A 27,702-nucleotide genomic window follows, 5' to 3' on the forward strand; every position below is an offset into this window, starting at 1 on the left:
TTTCCTTATTCTCTTTTTGTTTGGAAGTAAAAAGAACAGTGTGTAGTGCCTTGGAGACCAGTCTGTAGTGCCTGTAAAGACCAGCGTGCAGTGCCTATGGAGACCAGCATGTAGTGCCTATGGAGACCAGTGTGTAGTGCCTAGCACAGTGCCTATGGAGACCAGTGTGTAGTGCCTATGGGTTCCAGTGTGTAGTGCCCATTGGAGACCAGTGTATAGTTCCCATGAGGCACAGGGTCAAGACTGATTTACATATGGCTGGGTTCAAACTGCAACGGCATGGTGAGCAAAAAAACGATGGATTTAGGCCCAGATCTCTGTACTGGGGTGAATGTATGACATTGTTCTGCATTCTCTCCATCAACTGTTGTTTTTGCATTTGTCACCCCGAGTGGGACGGGTATGCTCAGACGTGAGTCCCGTGCTCTCCATGCCACTGGAATCAAGCTATCCTGGCTGAAGAGGGGTGAAACCCCGAAACTGGTCCTAGGATGCTTGTTTCCAGTCCAGGGAGAACCCGGCTTGGCAGTTCGGGCTGGACTGTTCCCATGAGGCACAGGGTCAAGACTGATTTGCATATGGCTGGGTTCAAACTGGAACGGCATGGTGAGCAAAAAAACGATGGATTTAGGCCCAGATCTCTGTACTGGGGTGAATGTATGACATTGTTCTGCATTCTGTCCATCAACTGTTGATTTTGATAGTGCCTATGGGGACCAGCTTGTAGTGTCTATGGAGACCAGTGTGTAGTGCCTATGGAGACCGGTGTGTAGTGCATATGGGGACCAGTTTGTAGTGCCTATGGAGACCAGTGTATAGTTCCCATGAGGCACAGGGTCAAGACTGATTTGCTATGGCTGGGTTCAAACTGGAACGGCATGGTGAGCAAAAAAAAGATGGATTTAGGCCCAGATCTCTGTACCGGGGTGAATGTATGACATTGTTCTGCATTCTGTCCATCAACTGTTGTTTTTGCATTTGTCACCCCGAGTGGGAAGGGTATGCCCAGACGTGGGACCCGTGCCCTCCATGCCACTGGAATCAAGCAATCCTGGCTGAAGAGGGGTGAAACCCCGAAACCTGTCCTAGGATGCTTGTTTCCAGTCCAGGGAGGACCTGGCTTGGCAGTTCGGGCTGGACTGTTCCCATGAGGCACAGGGTCAAGACTGATTTGCATATGGCTGGGTTCAAACTGGAACAGCATGGTGAGCAAAAAAATGATGGATTTAGGCCCAGATCTCTGTACTGGGGTGAATGTATGACATTGTTCTGCATTCTGTCCATCAGCTGTTGTTTTTGATAGTGCCTATGGGGACCAGCATGTAGTGTCTATGGAAACACGTGTGTAGTGCCTATGGAGACCGGTGTGTAGTGCCTATGGAGACCAGTGTGCAGTGCCTATTGAGACCAGTGTGCAGTGCCTATGGAGACCAGTGTGCAGTGCCTATTGAGACCAGTGTGCAGTGCCTATGGAGACCAGTGTGTAGTGCCTATGGGGACCAGTGTGTAGTGCCTATGGAGACGAGCGTGAAGTGCCTATGGAGACCAGTGTGTAGTGCCTATGGAGACCAGCATGTAGTGTCTATGAAGACCAGTGTGTAGTGCCTATGAAGACCAGCATGTAGTGCCTATGGAGACCAGTGTGTAGTACCTATGGAGACCAGCGTGCAGTGTCTATGCAGATGAGTGTGTAGTGCCTATGGAGACCAGCGTGTAGTGCCTATGGAGACCAGTGTGTAGTGCCTATGGAGACTAGTGTGTAGTGCCTAGCACAGTGCCTATGGAGACCGAATAGACGTGTTTAGTGCCTATGGAGATGACTGTACAATGCCTATGAAAAGCAGTGTATAGTGCCTATGAGGAGAAGTGTGTAGTGCCTATGGAGACCAATGTGTAGTGCCTATGGACGCCAGTGTATAGCGCGTATGAAGAACAGTGTGTAGTGCCTGGGAGTCCAGTCGGTAGTGCCTGTGAAGACCACTGTGTAGTGCTTATGGAGACCAGTGTGTAGTGCCTATGGAGACCAGTCTTTAGCACCTATGAAGATCAGCGTGTAGTGCCTATGGAAACCAGTGTGTAGTGCCTATGGAGACCAGCATGCAGTGCCTATGTAGACCAGTGTGTAGTGCCTATGGAGACCAGCATGTAGTGTCTATGGAGACCAGCATGTAGTGTCTATGGAGACCAGTGTGTGGTGTCTATAGAGACTAGCATGTAGTGCCTATGGAGACCAGTGTGTAGTGGCTCGCAAAGTGCCCTTGGAGACCAGCGTGTAGTGCCTATGGAGACCAGCATGTAGTGCCTATGGAGACCAGTGTGTAGTGCCTATGGAGACTATGGAGACCAGTGTGCAATTCCTATGGAGACCAGTGTGTTGTACCTGTGGAGACCAGCATGTAGTGCCTATTGCCTATGGAGACCAGTGTGTAGTACCTATGGAGACCAGTGTGTAGTGCCTAGCACAATGCCTATGGAGACCAGCATGTAGTGCCCTTGGAGACAGGAGACAAGTGTGTAGTGTCTATGGGGACCAGTGTGCAATGCCTATGGAGACCAGTGTGTGGTGCCTATGGGGACCAGTGTGTAGTGCCTATGGAGACCAGCATGAAGTGCATATGGAGACCAGTGTGTAGTGCCTATGGAGACCAGCATGTAGTGTCTATGGAGACCAGTGTGTAGTGCCTATGGAGACAAGTGTGTAGTGCCTATGGAGACCAGCATGTAGTGCCTATGGAGACTAGGGGTGGGCGGAATTTGCGGAATTAACCTTCGCAAATTATCGCGAGAATGTTTAAAATTATCGCAAACAAGCAGAAATATCGCAAAGATGCGGAAGTTTTTTTCCGGCATGTTCGCGAGATTTTCTGCATGGTTGCGGGTCGCCAACTTACCCATGTGGTTGCTTGCGGGCGCGGCCATCTTGTTTTGAGTTGTTCTCGCGGTGCATGATCGCGAGAAGAAAGACGTGATCGCGCGACGCATGACGTCACTGCGGGCGCGAACTGTCGCGAGACAGCGCAAATGGCTAAAAACAATACAACATCTCATGGAGAACGCGACCGGATCAAGAAAACTTGTCGGCGAACGCAGGGATTCAGGTAAGGCGATCGCGCGCGCGCGAGAATGTATCATTTTACAGCGCGAGCAAGAAACAAATTATCGCCAAGCTGCGGAAACCGGAATTTTTGACATTTTCGCGCTCTCCGCGGAACGCAAAAATGTCAAATTATCGCAATTTCCGCGAACGGAACGAAATTTTTGCCCAGGCCTAATGGAGACCAGTGTGTAGTGCCTATGGAGACCAGTGTGTAGTGCCTATGGAGACCAGTGTGTAGTGTCTATGGAGACCAGTGTGTATTGCCTAGCACAGTGCCTATGGACACCAATGTGTAGTGCCTATGAAGAGTAGTATCTAGTGCCATGGAGACCAGTGTCACAGAACAGGTCCGGACGTATGGCCAGGCGCATTGCATGGATATCTGTCTATGGTTTATAAGTGACACCTTAGAGGGAGGGTGGTGGGAATAGGAAGAGGTCGGGTTATTAACCAGGACCAGAGGAGAGTGTGAAAAGTTGGCCTGGCATATGTTGTCCACTAGTTATAGTGGGCACCTTGCACCAGTCCAAACAACCCCTTACTGATGATAGGTTAAAGACAACCTTATTGGAAAGCTATCCTAGTGTTAGCTATGGAGAGCAGCCTTCAGGCTAAGTCTTGAAAAAATGTAAAGCAGCTTGTTTTACCAGTCTATAATCTCTTGTGTCACCAAATGAAAGGAGAACCACACAAGGTATATATATGAAATATATGTATTTATTTCTAAACACACCCTACAAGTCTCTTTATGAGGCTAGAGGTAAAGGCACATATGTTACACTTCAAATATCACAGTAAATTAGCACAATATATGATAGGCCCTAGGGGTGAACCAAACCATATATTAAGAAAGTGGTATAAGAGCCACGACTTGACTAAACACAAGGCCTAGAGCCTGTAGAATCGCAGGGACCCCAAGGAACCATCCAACGTAGTGACACAGGGGACCCACGGGGGACGTGTGCAGTGTGAGAACACAGCCACGAGCTCCCGTAAGCTTCTATGGGGAAAGTCGCAGTTAGATTTTAAAGTATAAGGACACTTAGGAGTGGACTAGGAACAAACCCTTTTGGACTTAGATGGATCTACGGCCAACACCCACGGGAGCACCGGAGTACTCGTGTTACCTCACCCAGGGAAGCCAGGTGCATAGGTGTCAAATGGTGTCGGGTCGCGTCGTCGTTTCAATGGCAGGAGACTGAAAAGTGCTGATACCTGGAAGAGGAGAAGTGTCTGAAGAGATCCAAGCCTGGATCGAAGATGTGAAGTACCTGAAAGCAGAGGGGGCAGAGTCTGGGTCACTTGCCAGTGACCAGGGGCACGATAGACGAATGCCCACCGATGTTGGGTGCTTCAGGTGCAAAGAATGGAAGCTTGACTCTTCAGCCACGAGGACCAGGAGGCGTCGAGGATGACCAGGAGCTGGGTTCAAGTTGTCCCACGAAGAATGTCGAGTGCTGCAGCGTTGGTGCCCGGAGTGGACACAACAAGCCTTGGCAACAGCAACCCACGCAGGAAGAGAAAAGATACTTCGGTGAGGACCAGCAAGGTCCTGGGGACTCCCCAAGCGATGGAGAGTCGGGGCACTTCTGGAGCAACCAGGGAAGCCCAATTAAAGTAATAGTTGCCTTCACAGGGACCCACCAATCAACGCACCAGGGATCGCGAAGGAGCCTCGAGCAAAAACACAAAGAGCGGGCTCATGGAACTCTCGTGGAGTGTAGACCAGCAATCTTCGATGTAAAAGGTGCCCGGGGTCTGGGCTACAAGTAACCCAATGCACAGCCTCAAGGGATGTCAAGAAGCTGATGCACTTGCAAAAGCGCTCGGTGTCCAGGGGTTCCGGTTCCACGGCACCCACAAGGGCTACATGTCTCAGCTTTGCTGGGGACTCGGGTCAGCCTCTGGGAAGTCTGGAAACCCACCTCCTGTGTTGCAAATTCTTCGGCGTCTGGCGGGAGCTTCAGAGATGCAGACCGGACAGATGTGCAGGGGAGTAACTCCTTTACTCCAAGGGAGATTCTTCAGTCATCTAGTCGTGTAGATCATCGAAGCTCCAGGATTTCTGTATCAGAGTTTTGTCCAGGTGTAATCTAAAATCTTGTAGCCAGGGGTTCCTTTCTTATACCCAAGGAAGGGGTTGGACATACTCTGGGCACCCACCAATGGGAGGGTCAGGAAAGAGGGGTGGCTACACCCATTTCCTTTGTCCAGTTTCATGCCAGAGCAGGGGCTGGTAGCCCCTGCAACCGGTTTGAGCTGGACTATGCACAGGGACACCAAATGTGCCCCAGTGCAGACCTCAAAGCACTCCTGGAGTGCACCCACCCAGCCCTAATCTACTAAGGACTGTCTGGGAGGTAGTAACACCTCCCTGTGACAGGAAACCTATTGTCCAGGCCTCCCCGGTCAGCAGCAGGAGGCCAGACCCGTGTCTGTGACTGGCAGCATCCATTTTGTGATGCCAGGGCTCTGTTAGCTGGGACCGGGTATAGTGGTGCTGTCATGTCACTCCCTCTAGAAGGGTGGGATCATACTCCCACACCAGTTACTGGTGTGGGGGTATGATTCCAAGGTGTTTGACACCAAACACAACATGTTTCCGTGCAGCCATCCCAAAGTTAGCATTTACCGTTTAGGTATAATGCACTCAAGAGTATATGGTCAGGCTGCATCACAGACAACCCCGGAGAAGAGATTCCGAAGGCTGCAGAGGGACTCTGCTCATGCATGGGCACCCTCTCACATAAAACCAAGCACCCTGCCTTCAGGATTGATAAGGCCTGCCATAGGGGTGGCTGATAAGGTTTATATGTGCAGTGATAGGGTGAGATATAGTGAACCTATATCTCAGTAAGGGGTGCATGCACCATCTCACTCAGGCTGCAGCAGCAGACCTGTGGTGTCATTTTGGAGGGCTTCCCAGGGGTGGCATAATACCTGCTGCAGCCCCTGGTAGGCCTCTGGGGTCCCTATGCCCTTTGTACATAGTATACCATATACTAGGGACTTATAAGGGCACCCCAGAATCCAATCTATGGTGTACCTAAGGTACATGGAATCATTTTAGAGAGGAAGCAGCTAGGCTGGGGTCCTGAATAGCAGGGCCCCAGCCAGACTACAGTCGAAAAACAGTGAAACATCAGCAAAAAGTGGGGGTAACCATAAGAAGCAGATCCTACTCTCCTACAGAGAGCAGTTGTTACAATGTTATATTTTCATTATTATTTGATGGTCTAGAAGCATTAACATAGTAAGGCATCATTCGCTCTACCACAGAGAGCCCACACCAGTGGATCTGGGGGTTTATTCCAGAGCCCGGATAAAGCAGGGGCAGTGTAAAGTGACCCTGCAGAGACCAGTGGGCGCCCTCTACAGTGAGCGACGAGAAGTGCAGAAGAACTCTTAATGCTTTTATCAGCCACATTGCAGAGATCCTGGAAGAGGGGCATGGCTGTCTTCAGGTGACACTGAGATCTGCTCTGCCAAAAAAGAAGTGTCCACAAAAGGGTGAAAAAAGAAGACATGAGAGAAAACCTCAAAAGTGCAGAGAGGCCTGGAGGTAGGATTCAACAGCACTGTGTAATAAATCATGAATTTAGAGTGGTTCTTTTCTCTTTGATCCAAAGGGAGCCAGAATATGTCACTCACTTGATTCTTTTCGGACCCCCCAGGCATTGACCTGTAGGTTCCTCGGGATTCACCAGCTCACCTTACCGATGTGACGTGAATTTGAAGCTCTAACTGGAACCATTCATTCCCTTCTCCCCCTATTTGTGTTTGAAGCTGGAACCAGATTCTCCTCCGGCTCAATGGCAGCGGAGTCTGGGTACCTCCTCCTCACATCAGAGGCCAGTGGGCAGTCAGGCTCCCATCGGCTAAGCCTGAACATTACAGAACACCAAGTCTATCTCATCCCACAGTCTTTGCAGGAAGAAAGATAAGACTTTTCTCTCAACAGCGGTTCTATGTTGGGTTTCACATCTAGGTCATGATCTAGCCACAGGCCCAAGCTCTTGTTGATGAACTCAGTGCTTCTGTGACCAACACACATTGTTGGATGGTCCCAAAAGTATGGCAGTCTGGTAGTTTAGACTTGCAGATGTCCAACATGCCTTTGTATGTGAGGTGTGGCATCCAGTTACTAAGCATACAAACCCAATATGCTTATGGTAGGCAATGAGAACAGTCCAATTACATTATTGTATTCTTTGTGACTTACTTGACGCTCCTCTATATTTTTCATGTGTGATTAGGTTTTATGGGCCCTAAATCAAATGATTCTCCAAAGTGCACTTCTGGTTTTCTGCAGGGCCACCCTTGTTGACACCATGGTATGTGAGGTGAACCTTTAAACTGGTCTCCTGTCCCAAGCCGCGAAGTAACATCTCCCTTACACCCCTATGCTCATCCCTGGCTGCAAGCAGCAAGTCTTTGAGGTTCTGCAGCTGAACCAAAGACTGAGGTTGAAATTAACATGGGCCTTCTGGCTATTTATCTTATTTTGAATTATAATGTTTTCAATCATTATTATGACTGTGATATTGATCACTAATATCTTGCTCGTGTGACTGGAAAAGTAACTGCCATCATTTTGGGAACTCTTGTTGTTACACTGAGTGTCCTTACTGCCTTCCGAAAGATGCATGGAAGTGTAGGAGTGACTGAGGAGTGACTCAGTTGGGTCTATGTAAGGTCTCATTCGAAGTTATTCAACTTAAAGCTACACTAACAGAGCAGGCCAGCAACTCATTTATGTTGAGACAATAAAATAATTGCAGTGGATAAAAACAGAGTGAAATTTAATGAAGAAGATTACTCAGTCACTTTTTTGAGCTCTGATTCTTCCTTCGGCATATGGTTTCAAGCTGGAGCTGAACAGGGCTCCACGAGGCCGAATACTCTACGATGTTCCGCTGAAATAGATTTGTTGCTGTGGAAAAGCTCCGAGCAGGAGCAAAAGGAATCTTTGACTCATCAGCAGTACTCCTTTGTCGGATTGACTTGGCAGGTTTGTCTTGGTTATCCAGAGGTCTATGGAAAGAGAGGATCGGCATCCCCAAGAAAGAAGTCTCGATGTGTCGGGCTTGAGTCTGTAGTGGGCAGGACAGTTGTGTGCAGGAGTACAAAACATCAAGGCAAGAATCCATGTATGCATAACAAACTGGGAGGTCTGAAAGGGTTTGAGGAGAGTGGGCCACTGAGAGTCCACTGCTTGGGCATAAGTGACAGCTAAGGAGGGTTCAACATTTGAAAATCATCAGGTGGACAGCAGTAAACAATCCGAGAAGAACCATCAAACAAAGGGGAGGATACAACAAACAGAGGTAGTTTGTTTACTCATCTGAGTCCTGCACCAGTTCCTGCAGAGACAGTCTCTGGCCCGGATCCCGGGGTCGGCTTCAGAGGGGACCTAGATTTGTCTGTGGATGAGTCCTGTGTAAGCTCCGAATTATCTTTTCTCTTTCCTAATGTTTATTGAAGATACAGTCCTGCTGCTGCCTTGGTTTTGAAGATGTTGTCCAACCTATTCGTTGTGGTGGTGGAATCCCCATCCGTTGTTCGTCTAACCTGTTGAGAAACCTGGCCAGATCAGCTGGATCAGAATAGTCCCAAACGTTCCAATCAATAGTGATCTATTTCATTGCTGTTTCCAGGATGCAGTATTTAATGTCGCATTTTCAGAGCCAAGCTCTTAAAAGAAGGCCTTCCTTTTGTCATTTGTTTCCACCCAAACATCTGCAGCAGTTTGAATGTTGTGGCCTTCCAGTGTGAATGGGCCCTGTTATCGAGCTTTTGTGAGGACCAAGGGTGGGCGTAGTGGGCGTTAGGGGGGCTACGTGTAGCAGCGCGTAGTGTGCCCAAATCTACGCACACTCATGCGCTCCGCGTAGCCCCACTACGCGCCGCCCGCCTCCCACCCACCCTCCTTTTAAATGTATTTATTTATTTATTTTTGCGATTTTTACAGCGCGCAAATACCCAGGGGTGTCTCGGCACTTTGATGATCAAACTGAACAGGTAAGGCAATTATTGTGCAAACAGCCACGTTTTGAGTTGTTTTCTGAAGCTAAGCAGTGTAGGGCATGTCTTGATACTGAGGGGGAGTTAGTTCCACAGTTTGGCAGTGGCAACTGTGAAGCTTCTATCACCCCAAGTGACCTTTTTTGTGCGTGGCACGTTGAAGAGGCGGGCTGATGAAGAACGAAGTGTTCTAGATGCTTCTAAAGGTCTAAAAGCGTGTTTCAGGAAAAGAGGACCAGAGTTGGAAATGGCCTTGTATGCTATGCAGAGGGCCTTGAACTTAATGCGGCACCTCACAGGGAGCCAGTGGAGTTTGCGAATGGAGTAGGAGATAGAATTGTGTTTAGGGATGTTAAGCAGAAGCCTGGCTGTGGCATTCTGTACCAACTGAAGTTTTTAAGCACCTTTTCCTGGGCGTTGAGGAATAGGGAGTTACAGTAGTCGGTTTTTGAAAATACCAGGGAGGTGATTAGGGTCTTTGCAGCTGAGGTTGGGATGAAGGGTAGGAGCTTTTTAATTTTCCTCAGGATGAAGAAAGAGGCCGAGACAACATTATTAGCATGATGGTTAAAAAGAAGCCGATCATCAAAGATGACTGCGAGGTTTCTCACTTTAGTGACAGGTGTGGGAGGAGTGCCTAAATTGTTTGGCCACCACTGAGGGGACCAACAGGGCTCCAGTCTTGTTGGAATTCAATTTGAGACAGTTGGCCGCCATCCAAGAACTGATGGCCAACATTCCCTCTTGAAAGTTGGCGGCCACCCTGTCTCCGTCCTGGTGTATTGAAAGGACTAACTGAGTGTCATCAGCACAGGTAGTGAGGCTGATGCCATGTTCCTTGATCACCCTCGCCAAGTCCGACACATAGATGTTAAAGAGGGTCGGACTTAGCGAGGAACCCTGTGGTACACCGCAGGAAAGGGGAAGTGATAGAAAGGAACCTAGTTTGACATTGTGGGAACGGTTGTGTAGGAATAAGGCGATGAGATCCTTAGCTTTATGTACCACACCCATGGCTGCGACACGGTCGATTAGGATGTTGTGGTCGCGGATAAGTCCAACAACACCAGGACTGCCGCTCCTCCCTTGTCCATGGTGTGTCTTAATCTCATCCGCTGCCTTGATGAGTGCCGTCTCTGTTCCATGGCCTTTCCTAAAGCCAAATTGTGTATCGTCCAGAAGGTTGTGGGTGTCAATGTAATGTGATAGTTGTTGGTTCATGAGGTTCTCGAAGATTTAGCTGGGAAGGGTAGGCAGGCAATAGGTCTGTAACTAGCCGGATCAGTGGGGTCAAGGGAAGGTTTTTTTAACAGGGGTCTGATAACTGCTTTTTTCCACACTGCTGGGTAGATACCTGTTTGGAACATGTTGTTGCATATGTTGGCTAAGGCTGGTGAGATTGCCTCCGGAATGAGGTTAAGGATGGAGGGAGGGCATGGGTCTAGTGGTGAGCCTGATTTGATGGTTGTAATAAGATGGGTGATTTGTTCAAGTGTGACAGGATGGAAAAGTGGAAAAGATCGGGTGATGGAGGAAGGGGTAGAGACAGAGGTCTTTACCATGGGTATGGTTTGAGGGGTGAATGCAGAGAATATGGAGGTGACTTTATCAGTAAAAAAGTCTGCCAGAGAATTACAAAGTTCTTCTGAGGTGTTTTCAGGTGGGGCGGGAGGGTTGGCCAGATGGTTAACCACCTGAAAGAGCTTTCTGGTGGAATTTACTGCTGAGGTGATCTGGGTAACATAATAACTGCTTTTCTCAGTGGCTAGCTGCTGTTTGTATTTAGTAAGCGCGTTTTTGTATGTGATTTGGTCAGTGGGGTTGTAATGTTTGCACCAGTTTCTTTCTAAATTCATGCAGAATTGTCTCTGCAGGCGCAGGTTTTCGGAGAACCAAGGTGCTGACGGGGAGGTACGGTTTGGATAGGTTGTTTTCAGTGGTGCCTGACTAGTTGGATAAGTCCTGCGGCTGCCATATCTTCCAGGAGTAAGGTCGTGTCAGTGTCAGTTTTGGCCTCTAGGTGGAAATTAAAATCGCCTAGAATAGTGAAATTAAATTTCCCAGCAGCATTCTCTAAGAGGCTGTTAATGTTAGCTAGGAATTTGGGGCGAGAACCTGGAGGACGGTAGACTAAAATCCCTGTGAGTGACTGGTTGACAGAGAGGGTGATCGTAAACGAGAGTGCTTCGCATTCCATGTTGGGGAGGGGGGAGGCATTAGTGCGGAGGTGTTCTCTGTATATAATGGCCAAACCGCCTCCCTTTTTTAGTGGTCTGTCGAACCGATTGAAACAGAAGCCAGGTGGAAGAGCCGCCGTGAATTCAGGGTCAGCTGCCGCGTCTCCCCACGTCTCTGTGACAAACAGTATGTCCAGAGAGTGTGCTGAAATAAGTTCCAAAATGTCAAGATGGTGTTTTGGGAGAGAGCGTGCATTTATGAGAGCCGCCTGTAATGGTTTAGATACTCTTTGCTTGGGGGGAGGACGTGTACAGAGTTTACAGATGAATGGTCCACAAATGTGTTCTGGCAGAAAAAATTGAGGGGGAGTGTGTGGTAGCAGTAGAGAGGGTCTAAGTGCATGCAATTGCGCGGAGCTGTAGATATGGTGGGGAGAGGTTGGGCCAGGGGGGATGGCACGCGGCACGGCCCAGGCGCGGACGGGCGCAGACGGGCATGACTCTGGAGCGACTCCGGCGTGCTGACGGCGCGCCCGCTGCGCACGTCTGCTGCGCTTGACTGAGTGCATCGCCTTATGTACCGGGGGGGAGGCGGAGAGCTACACAGCTAACCTTGCAGGGGGTGGTGGCACACCGGAAGTGGAAGGGGGAGTCTTCCGGGTGTGGCGCTCGTTCCCTCCACACTGCCAAACTTTTGGTGGTGGAGAAGTAGAACACGCCTGGTACAATTAGGTGAGTGATACAGCGAATTAAATGGTGACACAATGAGGTTCAATACTAAGTGCAGATATCTTTTAAAATCAGATACAGTGATAACGATTAAAATACATTACGCTGCGCTTCTGTTGCTTGGAGCAAGCTACCGTCGGCAAACAGGAGCGGGACTGCTGTTTAAAAACACGCAACCTGAATTAATCTCAGGTGGTGTTCTCGATCGTGGCTGTGAGCACGCTGCTGCGCTCGTAAGTTCAAATTCAAACTACCTGGCAGAAGCACCCTTCAGGTCTTATGTACCGGGGGGGAGGCGGAGGGCTACACAGCTAACCTTGCAGGAGGTGGTGGCACACCGGAAGTGGAAGGGGGAGTCTTCCGGGTGTGGCGCTCGTTCCCTCCACACTGCCAAACTTTTGGTGGTGGAGAAGTAGAACACGCCTGGTACAATTAGGTGAGTGATACAGCGAATTAAATGGTGACACAATGAGGTTCAATACTAAGTGCAGATATATTTTAAAATCAGATACAGTGATAACGATTAAAATACAGTACGCTGAGCTTCTGTTGCTAGGAGCAAGCTACCGTCGGCAAACAGGAGCGGGACTGCTGTTTAAAAACACGCAACCTGAATTAATCTCAGGTGGTGATCTCGATCTCGATCGTGGCTGTGAGCACGCTGCTGCGCTCGTAAGTTCAAATTCAAACATGCGCATGCGCGGACCCCCGCGCATGCGCATTTCTCGCAAGAAATGCGCATGCGCGGGCGTCTGGGCATGCGCATTTGTCACAAGAAGTTGAAAACGAGGAAGAGGGAGCCCCGGAGACGCCGCGCTTCAGGTAAGTCTCTTTACTTTTAATTATTTAACATGCAAGATATGATTTAAAAGGAGGGCGGGCGGGAGGCGGGTGGCGGGCGGCAGGCAGCTACGTTTCGCCCTGGCGTGTGCATAGCGCTGCCTGCTTCGCCTACTTCGAAAACTGCGAAGCAGGCAGCGCTACGTACACTACGTGGGCAAAGCGTAGTGTAACGCCCAGGGTTAGTGAGGACCTTCCTAAACTGTTCATGGCAGAAGAAAGTCACATTCAGAATGTGAGAGAGGAGCTGGATCAAGAAACCATACTCAGCATTGCCCTACATCTTTTCCGGAATTCCATAGAATCTGACATTACTCCATCTGGACTCATCCTTCAAGTCAATAACTTTCTGTTTTATAGGTGGCAGATATTGGGTCCTCATTCATCAGCATTATCTAGCCTGTCCTCAAGTGCTGTCATCCTGGAATCCAGGCCATTCACATTACTGTAGAAGGAGCCTTCATCCGCACGTAGCATCTTCATGTCCAGCGTGAGATCCGGAATACTTGCATCCATGGATCCTAGCTGGGATCCTACAGCAGATATTTCCTTCATGATGAGCTCCATGGATGCCTTGTGGCTGGGCAGAGCGGGAAGCGGCTAGCACCCTCCCACTACCTCCGTAAGTAGTAGTTGTCTGTTAGCATTACCACTGGCCATTCTGGCAGCAGCTAGGGACTGATTTCATTCAACTAAGTTCTGCAGGGCAAGACTTCCCATGGGATATTCACAATGATGGGCGATAACTATCGCCAACGTCAGTCATTGGAAGAAAAGTGAACACCACCTAATATTGATTATTATCGCCATGTTAGTGGGGTATTATCAAGCCCACACTGCATGGCGATAATAACAGGGAACAGCGGAGAAAACAGCTGATAACATTATCGCTATGGCGATAGTTATTCCGGCGTTGGCTGGCGATACCTGTGGATCGGCACATTAGCTCCAGACCTAGCAACCTTGCTTCCCTCTGTGTTCAGTCAATCCTCTTTGAAAAAGGAACATTGGCTACATTTATTGAATTTTGCTGGGAGACATATGGTGAAAACCTGGCACTGTTCCTGCAAATCCGGCCCGCATGAACATTCTATACTCCACTCAATGTATTGTATCTGGGTATGAAAATGTTTATGAGTAGGCCTGGGCCAAAATTCCGTTCCGTTCGCGGAAATTGCGATAATTTGGCATTTTCGCGTTCCGCGGAATGCGCGGAAATGTCAAAATTTCCGCATTCCGCAGCTTAGCGATAATTTGTTTCTTGCTCGCGCTGTAAAATAATACATTCTCGCGTGCGCGCGATCGCCTTACCTGAATCCCCGCGTTCGCCGACAAGTTTTCCCAATCCGGTCACGTTCTCCACGAGATGTTGGATTGTTGGTAGCCATTTGCGCTGTCTCGCGACAGGTCGCGCCCGCAGTAACGGCATGCGTCGCGCGATCACGTCTTTCTTCTCGCGATCATGCACCGCGAGCCAAGTGAAAACAATATGGCCGCGCCCACGAGCAACCGCATGGGTAAGTTGGCGAGCCGCGACCACGCAGAAAATACCGCGAACGGACGGGAAAAAAACTTCCGCATCTTCGCGATATTTCCGCGTGTTTGCGGAGATTTTTAAACTTTTTGGCGATAATTTGCGAAAGTGAATTTCACAAATTCCGCCCACCCCTATTTATGAGGCAATCAAAAACTTGTGTAAATCATGGTCTTGGGCCAATATGGATTTTGTGTAATTTCTGCAATGTTTTAACTTATTCTGCTTTCATAATTTTTACCCATTAGAAACTTGGCTCGAGCGGAAAGCCTCTAATGGGAAATGTGAAACTGGAGATGTGCCAAAGCCACATGCACTCTGCTAGCAACGTTCCCGATGCGACTTTACAAACTTTAGAAACTTTACAGACATTGCACTGATATTGCTTACCTTTTGTATATGAAGGCATATCTCTTTTACAGTTTTCACCCCTGCCTCAGCGAAATTTGAGTAACACCTGTAATTCACACTAAATTATGCATATAATGCACAAACAAAGTTGCAATTTCGGCCACCCCTAGTGTAACAGAATGCATGATGCAGTAGAGGTAGGCTAGCCCAATGGGTTAATGTATATGCTGCTGACATCTTTGTTTGAGATGTAGGTCACACTGTGGCAAAAGTACATTGATTTTGCAGAGCTGGAAGTCGAGTAATTAAGTTGCTCATTGCGGCTTCAGATATTGCGCGTTCTAATCTTTACTTGCCCCCATGGTGTGATCCTGGGCAAATGATACTCATTTGTGTCTTTCACTGTCCTGCCAAAAATGTTGTAAATGCATAAACGATAGAGTAGAGGGGCACTGCATGCTCGTAACTGCTATTGTTAGGGGTGGTTGTAGTTTAAATATGTGGTTATCTGTAGGGTTTGCCGGTATGGTGTTGGCACACTCTGCCACATTGTGCATCTCTCTTGGCCCTGCTGGTATTGCGTTGGTACACTGAGACTTCTGCTGGCTGATTCACAGATGTTGAGAGAGTGCAGTGGATTGCACCATGGTGTAAATGTCCATCAATCAATCGATTAATCAGGTGTTTATGGAGCGCGCTACTTACCAGTGGGGGTCTCAATGCGCTGGGGAGGGTGTGGGTTCAGTCCCGGGTCATTTGAAGAGCCAGGTCTTGAGGCTATTCCTGAAGGTGTGCACTGTAGGTGAGCATCTGATGTTAACTGTGAGCGTGTTCCAGATATTAGCTGCGAGGTAGGAGAAGGCCCTCCACCTGCTCTGGTTCTGAGGATGCGTGGGGTTTCTGCCAGGGCCAGGTCGGAGGAGCGGAGTTTCCTTTTGTGTATGTGGAATGAGACTCTTCCTTTGTTGAGGTATTTGTGTCTGAGGTTGTTGAGGGATTTGTAGGCGTGGGTGAGTAGCTAGAATGTCACTCTCTTCTTGATGGAGAGCCAGTGTAGGTGTCGTAGGTGCTGGGCCATATGCTCGTGTCATGGGGTTCCGAGGATTAGTCTGGCGGCGTTGTTCTGGATGATTTTGAGGCTGGTTAGCAGCGTATTGTGGATTACTGCATAGAGGGCATCACCGTAGTGCAGTCTGCTGGTCATGTTTGCGTGGTTGACGGTCTTTCTGATTTCGGGGGGATACACTTGATGGTCATGTGGAGGATGCAGAGGCAGTTGAAGCAGGTGGATGCAACGGCATAGGTCTTGCGGGTTATGGTGAGGGAGAAGTCTTGAATGATGCCGAGGTTCTGTCCGTGGTCCATCGGTGTGGGTGGGTTTCTGAGCGCAGGGGCACACCAGGAGATGTTCCATGCAGTGGGGGAGTGTCCGAGGACGAGGAGCTCAGTCCTCTCAGAGTTCATTTTGAGGCAGCTGTTGTTCATCCATGCTGCGACATCTTCCATTCCTCTTAGAAGCTGAGTCTGGTGTATTCTGGCTTCTCCGTGAGAGAGAGGATGAGCTGTGTGTCGTCAGCGAAAGATACTATGCTGAGCCCAAGCTGTCTGAATATGGTGGCGAGGGGGGCTATGTATATTTTGAAGAGCGTTTGGCTGATCAAGGATCCTTGGGGTACTCCACAGTTGATCTCTGTATATTCGTAGAGGAAGAAGGGGAGTCTGATCCTTTGGGTACTGTCGGAGATGAAGGAGCGGATCCAGTCGAGGGTGGTTCCTCGTATACCGGCGTTGTGGAGTCAGTTTGCGAGAGTGTGGTGTGATACAGTGTCATAGGCTACGGAGAGGCCTAGCAGGATGAGGGCCACAGTGTTGCCCTGGTCAAGCAGCATGCGTATGTAATTGTTGGCGGCGAGGAGGCCCGTCACGGTTCTGTGGTTGCGGCGAAATACGGACTGTGTGGAGTCGAGGAAGGCGTTCTCTCCGATGAAGGATGTCAGCTGTGTGTTGATGAATCTCTTGGTGACTTTGGCTGAAAAGGGAAGGAGAGAGATGGGCCGGCAGTGTTTCAGGTCTGTTGTGTCGGACGAGGCTCTCTTGAGGAGGGGCTTGACCTCTGCCCACTTCCAATCGTCGGGGAAGATGCTGGATTTGGGTGAGGTATTTATGGTCTGGCCTACTTTCGGTGCTATGGCGGTGGCGGCTCTGCAGTAGATGTGCGGTGGGCAGGGGTCCATGGCGGGTCCTGAGTGGGTGTTCTTCATGGTTGTGGAGGTGTCTTTGGTAGTTGCGGTTTTCCATGTGGTGATGGTCAGTTGCTTGTCAGTGGTGGGGAGGGGGTTGTTGACCGGAGTCTGTTAGCTGTAGTTTTCAGGGAGGGCACAGATTTTTATGTGGAAGTAGGAGCTGAGCTTTCTGCAGAGGTACTGGGAAGGTGAGGCATTGTATGATGGGGTGGTGGAGGTGTACGAGCTTCTCAGCGCAGCTGGAGATTCAGTTGTGTCGTTCTTGGTCTGCAGAGTTGGCGTCAGTCGTGGCAGAGGGGGGTCGTGTAGGAGGGTGGTGTTGAGGTGTTCCTCTGTGATCTTGCTCATGTTCCTTTGAGGTGGGTGCTGGGCGTGTTTGTGTGGAGTGTACCCAATGGTGGTCTGTCCAGAGGGGCTCTGTGGTGTGGCTGAAGTGGATGTTTGTCCCTCCTGCAAAATGGGATCGAGGGTGTGTTCGGCTCTGTGGGTAGGGGTGGTGAAGAGCTGATTCAGTCCAAGGTTGTCCGAGTTTGTCAAGGAGGGTGTTGTTTTGTGTAAATCTATGGCAGTTGTAGTTTCTTCAGGTGTTGAGTGCGAGGAGGTTAGTGGAGTTGTAACGGTGGAAGGTTGTATATCCAGGGTTTCTGGTGCTGTTGGCAGTCGGGTCACGGAGAGGTTCAGACGGTCTTGCCTTTGGCGCACCTGCGGCGAACCCGCTGCACATATACGCTGCATGGACGCACAGCGGACGCCATTGAATAGGGGAGGGGGAGGGAGGCACAGTTGGGAGCAAGGAGCAGGAATTGCTGGGGGGCGAGTCGCTCAGCCATATCACACGTAGATGACGCACCCCCAGTGGCAGCTCATCCGCTATGGCGGAAGAGCGTTGCCCCACTGCCTTCAAGCAGTGCAGAAGAGGGACATGAAGATAATTTACTGATGTTATCATGCTATGTATCCTTAGGGGGTGGGAGGGTGGGTAGTACTGCTCCACTCACAGAGTAGGGCTGGGGCGGAGTGGCATGCCCACTAAAGTGTGCAATGACTGTTTGCTCGGACCACTCAGGCCACAAAAAGCAGTCATGCGCACTTTCCTGTTCACAGTGCAGGCTGCACTACAGCTTGCGTGTAGAAAATGCCCACCCCTCCGGCCCCTGGCTGCATGACTTGTCCCGTTGCAAATTAGCACTCACACTGCCACATCGCAGCATTGTGATTGACTCAAGGTAGGGATCCTGGCTGCCGAATTCCTGTTCCTGGAAGCAGACGCAGGGGAGCAGGAGCTACGATGAAAAGTGACACGGCTTCGAGGTAAGACTTCCCTTATTACAATATTAATGACACCCACTCACACACATACCCGCGTCCAGCACCATCCAGTACTATTTCCGTTGTTTACCGCCTCACAGCTGTCAAGCACCCTTCCCGAACTTCTCAATGGTGGCCGATGTGCGCACATGCACAGCAGGATTAACACTCGTGTGCCAAAGGCACATACGTAGTTACAACGCATAACATGACATTGCATTCCATTTCAATGCATACTGATACTAGGTACATTGCAACAGTAGGTTAGGCGTTGCATTGTGGAGACATGAACATCACTATTCACACTCCAGTGAGTGCAACCCTAAACTAACATTTTCACCCCGATCCCAACCGTGAACCCTGTTTTTTCTTTTTGAGCCCCCAATACACACCCAAAACTCTAAATCGACCCATTTGCACACCTAAAAAATCATATTTTACCCCAATTGCACACCCCTATTTTCATATTTTACCCCAAATCACACCCCAAAAATCATATTTTACCCCAATTGCACACCCAGAATTTCATATTTTACCCCAAATCACACCCCAATTTTCATATCCAACATACAAAACCCATTCACACACAAAATACTTAAAATGACCCCATTACTGACCTCACAATGTGTTGTACTCAAATGCGATGAAAAGGCACCTGCGTTGTTGGAGTTTCATAGTTAATGATGTAATGCATGCATTGTACTGGATGTCTCCCATGCCAAAGGCAAACCATAGGCTGGCCTGTCTGCGTCCGTCTGACCCTGGACCACGCTCAGCACCAAGGAGCCTTCCTCTTAGACACTCCACCACTACGACACCAGCACCCTCCTCGCCATTAACCCTGGACGCCACCTCGCCGGCCAGGACCAACCTCTGCTCCAGACCGGACATCGCCATCGCCATCACTGACGGCTGCAGTATCACCCGCAAGGAGCAGCATGACCTTCATGGACAAGGCATTGCCATCACCTAAAGAGGCACACTCCGATTGACCACGCACTCTAATGACCCATGGGTGACCTTGGACCATCTCAACTCTCACATCCAGACAAAGCCCAACACATCCACTGCGGCGCACTCATTTGCAGGATCCCCGGACATTGGCCCTCCATTCTCAAATACCATTGTTGACCTCATTGTACCTCAGGATCTCCCATCCACCGATGACATCCTGCTATGTAATCTCAAATTCCACCTGGACAACCCCAGTGACCAGGACACCCCCGCCTTCTGGGGAAGGTCACCAACATCAGACACAAGCAGCAACTCACATCAACAGGCCACAAAGCAGGACAAACGGTCAAGCACGTCACCGCCGCAGTCGGGAGCTTCAACTTCAGCAACAACACCAGACTCTCCTGGACCAAATATCATTGGATACATCAGGTCTTCACCTTGCCCTTGCCCACCAGATGCCAATCCCCTCGCAGCTGGATCAAGGCCACCGTTGGACTCTCTCAGCATCAACACTCCGCCACTGCTTCCAAACGATGACAACGCAGCGCACAACCAACAACGATGGATCTCCAACAGCGCAGACATTCGGGCTGCCCCCATGAACGGCACTGTGTCAGTACCGTCCGTCTGCCTGATGGCTGGCATGAGGGTGACACTGTGCCACAGGGATAGGCTGGCCCCATGCATTGCTGGAGTTGGGTCATGGTTGTGACACAATTGCAGCAATGCATGACTTTAGCGCAGACAGATACGTCAGGATTTCTGACGTAATTGTCATTACTTGCATCATGGAGCACTGTCCGGTGAGTTAAGCGCATCCATGTGTCGCAAGAAGGGAGTGGTAAACAGTGCAACACTTTTCATTTGTGGGGTACAGGAATGCTCACTATCTTACTGATGGTGCCCAGTCCTGCCCTGTAATTTTGTAGCAGGGCAGCGCGGTCCAGCAGCAAAACATGCTAATATGAGGCCACAATGGTTATCTACATTTTAAGCAAAACCAAAGGGAATAATGAACGGAGTGTTGTACAATGCAAGCACTCATCCCCAGTCAACTGATCTGGGTATAATCTATATTTTCAAGTTGCAGTTAGAGACACTTTTTTTGTCATCTTAAATTAAGGAGTCCCCTTGTGAATAGGGTGATGTTGAGTTAACGTCAGATTTTGCAGGGGAACGCCTCCCTTGCATATCATTAGCGATAATTATCGCTGACAGAAGTTGCAATGTGTGAAATGGTCTATTTTGCCTAAAAGCTGTCGCTAACGGCTGTTAGTGACAGCTTGTGATTGGTGTGATAAAAATATCGCCGCTTTATCGGCAGAAAAGTGTCGCCAAAGCGGCAATATTGCCTTGTGAATATGGCCCCCCATGTGTTGTCCCTCTTAGGCATACTAGTGGATGTGGTTGAGATCCTGTTCGCAGCACAGGGTCACGACAGCTGAAGAAGCCTGCTGAAGGAGTCTGTGCCCTGTTCAACATCACCCTGCTAAGTGTCTGCAGCCTTCTAGATATGATCATTTATTTGAGAGCCTCTCTTCACTGAATTTGACATGAGCAGTCCTCTCTGCCTGCAGTGCTTCTTGCATGTGGATGTCTAGAATATACTTTCTGGACATTAAATGACTGTATTTCTGCAGGCCAGCACTTGCCACACCTGCATCTGATCCATTTGACTCTGATCTGGCCACCTATTACCTCGAGTTGATTTTTGTGCCTTACTACTCGGCTGCAGTACTTCATGCTCCAGAATATGGTACTTGATTGTTGTATGCCTGGCCCAAAACTCACATGACTACTACATGGCTGCCGTGGCTTCATCTGTCTCATGAAATACCTGCTACGCCTTCATGCCTGTCAGATCACCCTCTGCTCTGGCCATCTCCTTGAAGGATATCCTGCCTGCGCTCATCAGTGAGTCTCACTTCCACTGCTTTGCGTCTTGACCTACCAAGACAAGCAGAGAGAGGCATGCACTCATTTCTGGCTGAGGTGTCACCACGACCATGAGGCATCTGTTTCAATTGTGTTTCTGCCTAACATATGGCCTCTTTGACCATCACCTCATGCCTCATGTCTATGAAGAACACCTCTAGATAACTACGGGGCATATCAGCAAGGAACGGAGATGAATAACGCAAAGCGCGCTTAGCGCTTTGTTATTCATCGCCGTCTATCTTTGGAATTTATTGCCCTGGTAGCGCGTTATCAACAACGTGTTGCTCCAGGGCGATAAAAATTCGGGAGATGGCGGGGGAAATCGCCGTTTTGCAGGGAACATCGCTGGTTTTCCAGCAATGTTCCCTGCAAAAGGGCGATAACCTTGCTGATTCGTCCCTGTGGTCGTAGCAGCATAATCCATCCCCTATGTTAGGGATGGGTAAGTCAGGATTTTAGCAGACATTAGTTTTTGGAGAAAACAGCGGTTTTCTCCAAAAACTAACGTCTGTTAAAATGCTGGGGCAGCCATGTAAATATCGCGATGTGCACATCAGCGATATTTGCAAGGCTGTACTGCCCAGTGATGCCCACTTTGCATCTCATTAGAGATGCAAAGGGAGGCGTCGGGAAAAAGGGTGCTAACATGCGATTATGCATATTAGCACCCTCTTGTACATAGGGCGATAGTTTTATCTCCGCTTTTTTGGCTTTTAAAGCCCAAAAAGCGGAGATAAAGCCCTTGTTAATATGCCCCTACTTTTTTCTGAGTCTGCTGTAGGCAAGAGGAAGTCTTACACTCGACCTTCTGCTATTAGGGAGACATTCACTCTGGACACCCTGATGAGTGAACTCAGGGAAATAGAAGCTCTAAAAGGATCCTTCAAAGATGCAATACTTCGGATTGTCGTGGAAGCACGTCTCAACATCCCAGAAGAGAGTTGACTCAATGGAGAATGATTTATAGCAGAGAAGAAATATCTAAATCACACCACGGACTGTGGAAAGGGGATGCGGGCTCCCTGCAGGATAATGCTACGTTGGAAGGGGAGTTGTTGTGACAATCGGCAGTACATTGGGCAGAGAATGGCACAAGTCATTTTCATGCACACCTTCAGCCACACCTACTGGAAATACAATGTCATCACTCCTTGAATTTCAGAACTCCTTGAATTCCAGAAAGTGCAACAGATCCACTCCCACAACCCTGGAAAGAACTCACAGTGTCTCATTATCACCTGCTGCCTACGTCAAAAAGAAGCCAGACTGGTCATTCGTGTCACAAAGAAATATGGCCCATATCTGTGTAAGAAACAATAGATTCATATTGCAGCAGGTTTCCCAAACTACAAACCTCAGAACAAAGACGGTCCATGTAAAATGACGGGTCCTCAGAGAGTGGAACCTTTACTTCCACCTGCTTGAAGGAGCTCTGGACATTGGAAGACCAGACGAAGACGTGGCTTTTTAATCTCTCATGTGGTTTAATGGTCCGGTCTATCTTGTCTGTTGAGCTAGCACCTTGACACCCTCGGGTGAATGTCTTGCGCTTTATAAAAAAAATTTTCATTTCATTGTATTTCAATTCGCTGACCTGTGGCACTATTTGGGCTCAATTAAGGTCTGTAAAATGGACACCTTCTTTGGTGTGACCACATGAGACCGACTAAAGGATGTCCCACTGCAGAACAATTGCTGCGACACGGCAAAGGGAGGGGGAGCTGGCGAATGCCCCCCCAGACACTGGGATGAGGAGGATAGGGATGCTGAGGGTGCTGAACCAGAAGACATGACTAGACCAGTTCCCCACGGTGGAAAATGGTGGGCAACGCAAATAATAATGTAACTGTTCGCGGGTCCATATGGTTCTTGATGTTCGGCCATAATGCTGTTCTCTCACAATGGCATGGAGAGTATCTAATGTGTGCATGACTGTCTGCTACAGCCGCTATAGCAGTTATAGGCGTATGATAGATACACGCTGGTATGCGCTCACTCTGATACACTTCCCTAAACTTCCACCATTATATAGATGACCCCTAACGCATCCCTTGCGGGATGTGCTACCTCACACCTGATGCACCTCAAATCTCTTTCAGCCATCTCCCTCAATGTGAATGACATCTTGTCTTACATTGAGTGGAAGAAGACCAGTTACTTGAGTACCACAGCTCTGAATTTCGAACTGTTGCAAGAAAGCTGTCTCTCCTTGGTGGGATTTGGAAATCAGAAGAGCTGCATTGGACTCGTCATCAACATGGCGCAAGAGATGCAAGAAAGGTGGTGTGGCCATCCTCTTTTATACGTTGCCACCTCTGGGAATTCTCAACCTGTGGGTCTCTGCACCTTTGTGAACGTTGTCTCCCAGACACAAAGCTGACAATCAGTTGTATTTACCTTGTCACTGGCAACACGTTATATTTTATTTTCAAGACACCTGCTCAAAGATTCTTACAGAATTCAGCAATTTTAGCATTGTTGTGGGCTGGGGTGGAAAGTGGAAAACCCTGTCTTTGATAGGTCTAGAAAACGTGACATCACCAGGGGGCACCACAGGAGTCTACTTGGAGACCTAGCCTGTAGCAGCTGATGGTTCCCATCCCTTGCTTGTAGGTAGAGGGACCACCAGGTGTCTGATGTCAGAACGTCCGGTGATAGTCAGCTCATCCGCCATAGGGACACCGCATCATAGTAGCATCCAGAACCACTGATATTTCCTGCCCAAGATCTCCATGATAGGCACCTTCTTTGGTACTGGGAAGTCAAGAAATATAACATTATAGTTTCTAATATGTTTTTATTATGCACTACTCCAGTAGGGCAAGACTAATTAGAGCATTAGCAACAGATTAGGCTGAAGTGTATTTTATGCTGGAGCAATATTGCACAAATCCCCATTATTGGGTTTTGGATGCTTCACACATTTGTTTCTTTTCACGCATTGGAATAGGTTAAGTAGAAAATGTGAATGAGATGATTGTCCAATAAAAAGCACAGGTGTTCCTTGCCACTTTGAGGGCATACTTCAAGTACAGCTGTTTATACTGTGTTACAATGAATAGAACATGTGTGAAGAGCCAGTGTAAGTACAAAACATGTGATCAGGCAATACTTGCTTCCCTAGATGCTTGTGAGAATTGTACACGTCAAAAGCGCAACACTAGTACGGCAAAATGTACTTTTTCAATTGCCATTTAATCAAAATATATAAGAGATAAAGTCCCCCTGACTACACTACACTACACAAGATACTGCAAGTCACAGAGGAGTTCCATAACCATGTAGAGGAACAAGGCCAATGGCCGAGTTCCTTTATGAAGTTATGGAAGTCTGAGGTGACTTGCAATATCCTAATCATGTACAGCAGGGGGTCCTTTATCCCATAAAATATACGATTACCCATCATCTTTCCCACAAACCACTAAAAACCTTGGTGCGTAGCTCTTTAATGTGAAAGAGCACGCCTTTTTCCAAACATGAAGAATAAAAGTAAAACCTCTAGTGCAAAATGAAACACATCCAAAACCTGTTACATATTTGTTGCAAACAGATATTAGAAACGGTTCAATACAAGTCAGTTTTAAAACAAAAAAACGTCTGCAGTGTCTCAGAACGTGTGGAAACATGCAGAAAGATTTAATCGTCGAGTTCTGGCGTCTTTTCTTTATAATCGGCAACTGGGTCCATCACACGTTGCCGATTGTAAAGAAATTAGTGTCTGCAGTTTAAAAAGGGATTACAGAATCCCACGTATTATAAAAATACACAAGCATACTTCAACACAATCCTACATGTTCACATACAAGCTTTCATAATATAAGACAATGGTCCAATAAACTGATGCTATGTTACCTTACCAAAGGTCATATGTCGCAGATCCTGGATCTACAATCATACCTTGCAACACACCCACATACCACCTGTTCCTCACAGCCTCTCACACGAGCCGGCATCCATCTGTCCACCAGTGTGCAGAGAGGCATGTTTACCCTGACAGTCTGTCTGTGAGGGGTCTGTGTGTCCGTGTGGTCCTGTTCCTGTGAGCGTGGGTACCTATATACGGGATATTTTTGGAATACATGTATGCCTGTGTGTATTGCTGTGTCTGTCTGTGTGCTCTTCTGTCCTGTCGTAGTGCGTGGAGCATGAAAAGATACACAATGTCGCTCAGCCACAGGGTGGAAACAAGATTTAGCATCTTTTCAAGGAATGAAACAAATGCTCCTCAGTAAAATAATGGAGCTCTGCTGCCACCTAAAGGAATCAGCTGATTCAGTCAGCCTTCCCAGTGCTTCTAGAGTCCACGTGGGTTTGTTTACCTTGTGGCTGGCCTTTTTGGGTGGGGGTGGTGTAGCGCTTTCGTATGCGGTGGATGGGGCCTGTAATATCGCGAGAGACGATGGGGCAGCCCACGCCTCTCGCTACGATAGGGGGAAGGTTTGGAAGAAAACACCCCCGATATAGTTCAGTGTAAGTGGGCTCGACGGAGGTCCAGACCACGTGAGTAAAAGTAATAAAAAGCCCAGGGCTCTGGGCGGGAGTTAGTTCCTGACTAACTGTGAAAACTACACCTGTATACTGCGTGTTTATGTATCTCGTGGGCCCCGCGACCCACGATATTACACTGGCGACGAGAGTGGTGTGCCTTTGACCCACCGTGCCTCCTACCCGCTGACGCTGCACACACACCTGTTGCGGTACAAGCCCCCGCTGGTCTGCCGCGATCAGCGCGAGTGTGCGCTGGAGTCTGGGCGGAGAAACTCGCAGTGGCCCCGCTGCAACATCGAGGAGCGCCTGCAGCGACGCACGCCCACGGAAGCAAAAGCGTGTGTGCCGATGCCCCGCGAGACGCTTGGGATGCGGTGAGTGCTCGCGTGCTCTCTGCTGCCCCCTCTGGCCGTCTGGTGTCACCGCGCTCCCAAATTAAACAGTGGCACGATCTCAACGGGAGTTTCCCTGCCTAGGAAACGCACGCTGCAAGCGCATGTGTAGAGCTTCCTGCCCTGCTTCTCCAGCCGCCAGCTCCATCAATAAGGCCAGGAGTTTATGTTAAAAGCACATCAAGGGAGCCCACCCCTCACAGTATTTCTGCCCACCAGTGCTACACGGTGCCACGCTGCCACACCTCGGGCCCTGTCCCCCTCTCTGGCACAGGAACTTGCTGCACACCCCACACTCATGTGCCCCGGCTGAGGGACAAGCCCAGCCGACTGAGAGTGCATTCCCGTCGAGGCCCCAGACGCCTCCTCCTGCTTCTCAGCCGCCGGTGCTACTACTGCTGCCTGACGTGTGGAAAAGGCACCCTCCTGCCGTCGACGCTTGGTGACGCACAGTTGCTGCAGGCTAGCCCCACTGCGCTTTTGAAGTCGTTTACAGCGGTGCCACCATGACCACCGTCCCTCCCCTGGAGCCGTTCGCCGTCACAGGTCCGCCCCCTTCCCAGGCTGCGCGTTGGAAGGAATGGGTAGAACGGCTGGAGACGTTCTTTGAAGCTGCGGAAATTAAAGAGCGACAGCAGCGGTCCATGCTCCTTCACCTGGGTGGCGCGGACATCCATAAAATAGCAAAGACTGTCCATGAGGCTGGACCCCCGAAGACCTACGCCACACTGCGGGATGCCATCACTGCGCACTTCAATCCGTATGCAAACCCAGACTACGAAAGGTTCCTTCTCCGCCAAGCGAAACAGCTCCCAGAAGAATCGGTTGACGTATTCTACGCTTGACTCAAGGAGTTAGCAAGCACGTGCACCCTGCCTGATGAAGACGATAAGGTGCGAGCACAGTTCATCCAAGGATGCACGTCCTCGAAACTGCATGAACACGTCCTGGAGGAGCACAACATGCCGATGAAGGACATACTGACCCTGGGACGCTCCAAAGAACTGTCCAAGGCCAGAGCGGCTCACATGGAACTGAAAGCCCTGGCAGCGATCAAAGAGGAACCAGTGTGCGCGATTCAACCCAGTCCGCGAGGCCAACGGCAGAGGCCCAGAAAACCATCAGCCCAGTGACTCGGACAGAACCCGAAAATCCGCCTCTGCGAATGGTGCGGAGGCCCGCTCCCACATGATGGCGCGTGCCCGGCTCAAGGGAAAACATGCAGTGCCTGTGGAAAAGTCAATCACTTCTCCAAAGTCTGTCGCTCAAGACCCTCGAGGCGGTCGCAAGGCCCAACTAGACCAGTGCGCGCGCTGGAGCCCGCCCCAGGCGATTCCTCGAGCGGAGACATGGACGATGATGAAGCTGCCACGGTACACGAAGTGCACATGCTACATGCCCTCTCGGCATCACCACAAGCCACACCCATGTGCACTGTTAACGTGCAAGGGCACCCAGTGACGACACTCATCGACACCGGCGCCACAATCAACCTCATGGCCATCGGTGCCTACCGGCTGCTGCCCAACCCACCGGCACTCCGCAATACAAACGTCCAGGTGTGCGCTTTTGGGACCCAAACCCCACTCCGAATGTGCGGGGTATTTCAAGCGGAGATTTCGCA

The 27,702-nt window shown here is 49.4% G+C and overlaps 1 long non-coding RNA gene across 1 annotated transcript in view; it reads right to left on the reverse strand.

The window, feature by feature from the left end:
- Window positions 1-26,084, reverse strand: part of LOC146859381 (uncharacterized) — a 66,363-nt gene extending 40,279 nt beyond the window's left edge. The window contains exon 1 of the long non-coding RNA XR_014979767.1: window positions 25,888-26,084. This is a non-coding gene — a long non-coding RNA (uncharacterized LOC146859381). The remainder of the gene's footprint in view (window positions 1-25,887) is intronic.
- Window positions 26,085-27,702: the final 1,618 nt, after the last annotated feature.

Source organism: Triturus cristatus, chromosome 3_2, assembly GCF_964204655.1.
Source record: "Triturus cristatus chromosome 3_2, aTriCri1.1, whole genome shotgun sequence".
Taxonomy (NCBI): domain Eukaryota; kingdom Metazoa; phylum Chordata; class Amphibia; order Caudata; family Salamandridae; genus Triturus; species Triturus cristatus.